Source organism: Mastomys coucha, unplaced genomic scaffold (assembly GCF_008632895.1).
Source record: "Mastomys coucha isolate ucsf_1 unplaced genomic scaffold, UCSF_Mcou_1 pScaffold13, whole genome shotgun sequence".
Lineage (NCBI taxonomy): Eukaryota > Metazoa > Chordata > Mammalia > Rodentia > Muridae > Mastomys > Mastomys coucha.
In genome coordinates this window covers 17,406,536-17,409,010 of record NW_022196895.1, presented here as the reverse complement: position 1 = coordinate 17,409,010, position 2,475 = coordinate 17,406,536, and the positions used below count along the sequence as shown (strand labels likewise).

The following is a 2,475-nucleotide window of genomic DNA, read 5'->3' as shown; positions in this document are numbered from 1 at the left end:
TTTCTCTGTGTAGCCCTGGCCATCCTGGAACTCACTCTGTAGACCAGGCTGGCCTCAAACTCAGAAATTCGCTAGCCTCTGCCTCCCAAGTGCTGGGATTAAAGGCATGCACCACCACTGCCCAATCAGGATACTTATAATAAATAAATCTGTGGGCCGGAACAAGGTTGACTGGAGTGAGCAGAGGTCCTAAAAGTCAATTCCCAACAACCAGATGAAGGCTCACAACTATCTGTTCAGCTACAGTGTGAACTCATATACATAAAATAAACCTTAAAAAAATGCAAAAACACAAACTTCTAAAATATTCAGGTACAAAAGTGCAAATTAGAAAACAGAATTTTAATTACATAAGATCTTTTTTCACAGTGATGTTCTTTTGGGCATGATGAGGGGAAATGAGGGCTAGGATAGGGTCTAGAAATAGTGCTCCTGACATATGCTATCATACTTGCCTCTTGCTAATTTTTAAAAAAATGTGTGTTGGTGTTTTGCCTGCATTAAAGTCTATGCAGTGCATGCAAGTAGTGCAGAGGCCAAGAAAAGGTGTGGTATCCACTGATTCTGAAGTTACAAATGGTTGTAATCCCTCTTGTAGGTACTGAGATTCAAACCTAGGTCCTGTAGAAGCACAAGGCAGTGCTCTTAACTACTAAGCCACCTCTCCAGCTCTCCTTGTTAAGTTCTTAACCTGGGATTGAAGTAAAATATACGTGAACTTTTTGTCATGTAGCTAGGATAGGGTCAAGACTGTGCTTCCAAAGCTGAGGTTTCACAAAATGAACTTTTTTAAACTCTGATTATTCCTTAAAAAGAAAAAAAAACAAAACTAGGCTTCGTTAGCACACTACTCTACTACAGACTATCCTGACATATTTACTTGTACCCTATGCCAGAAAGTCAGTAGCATATGGAATATTAGAAGGAGCACTGCATACAGAAAACATAACTAACATGCCACAGAATTTAGTAAATATTGTCAATGTCATAAAAACAAGCACTTGACCAGGCGGTGGTGGCGCACGCCTTTAATCCCAGCGCTTGGGAGGCAGAGGCAGGCGGATCTCTGAGTTCGAGGCCAGCCTGGTCTACAGAGTGAGTTCCAGGACAGCCAGGGCTACACAGAGAAACCCTGTCTGAAGGAAAAAAAAAAATGGATAGACGGATGGATAAAGGGGAGCTATCAGGAGTTTGTTCTCTGATAAATAAAAGGTCTACCAGCTGCGGTGGTTAAGAGTACTGACTGCACCAGGCGGTGGTAGCACGAGCCCTTAATCCCAGCACTTGGGGTGGCAGAGGCAGGCGGATTTCAAGGCCAGCCTGGTCTACAGAGTGAGCTCCAGGACAGCCAGGGCTATACAGAGAAACCCTGTCTTGAAAAACCAAAAAAAAAAAAAAAAAAAAAAAAAAAAAAAAAAAAAAGAGTACTGACTGCTCTTCTAGAGGATCTAGGTTCAGTTCTCAGCACATACATGGCAGCTCAAACACCAATCCACATAAAACAAAGATACTTCAAAATTTTGCTTGTCAGGAGTGGAGAGGCCTGGAGGTAGGGGATGGGGATGAGGAATGGAGTGAAGAGCTGTAGAAGGGAGGACCAAGAGGTGGGCAATGACTGGACTGTAAAAAAAAAAAATTAAAAGATTTTTATGTTGGTCATGATAGTGTTGCCTGCACACCTTTATGAGGGGGGCAGAGGTAAGTGGATCTCTGAGTTCAAGGTCAGCCTGGTATACAAAGCAAATTCCAGGACAGCCAGGGCTAAGATACAGTGTTGAGATTAACTGGGGAGGTTGCTTGTAAGAGAACAACAAGGAGTGAGACTGAATGCTTTGCTTGATGTTTGTAACTCTTGTATCAAGTTGGAAGAAGAGGACTTTATAAGTTACTCTTTCTCTGAGATGAATGCTTTTCCAAATTACCACAGCTAATGAACCAAATTCTTACCCTCACCTAATGTCTGTGCCACCTTCCAAGCAGAACCATTGTTCATTGAAACAATTGGTGAATGACGTTATGAATAGACCATCTTAATACCTACACCATTTCTTAAATGAATGTAACCTGTTCTCTGTGTGCTGAGAATAAATTCACTCACTCAAGTCAAATAGCTTTGACCATAGCAGGAAGTCTGTACCCAAGAATCAAGCCTACAATTCATTTCTTGGTGCAGCAGAATTATCAACTCTCAGTTTAGCTACGATGGAGGTAAAATCCTTTGGTGATGTGAGGGTCATTGAAATACAGCCTTATTACAATGAAATCCAATGTCTAAAAATTGTTCTTATTTGGGCTTGTAAGAGTCAAGATTTTAAACTCTATTAAATACAAAACAAACAAAAAGACTTTATATATTTATGTTCATTTAAGAAACTACTAGTAGTGATGTATTTTGAAGTATATAGTCAATATGTTTGGAGTTATTTAAAATTTATATTGAGAAAAACGTATTTTCAGTATTGCTGTAGACAAGCA

At 40.2% G+C, this 2,475-nt stretch overlaps 1 protein-coding gene across 5 annotated transcripts in view; it reads right to left on the bottom strand.

Annotated features, from left to right (window-relative positions):
* Nucleotides 1-2,475, bottom strand: part of Rnf138 (ring finger protein 138) — a 23,570-nt gene that overhangs the window by 9,565 nt on the left and 11,530 nt on the right. The window lies entirely within an intron of this gene.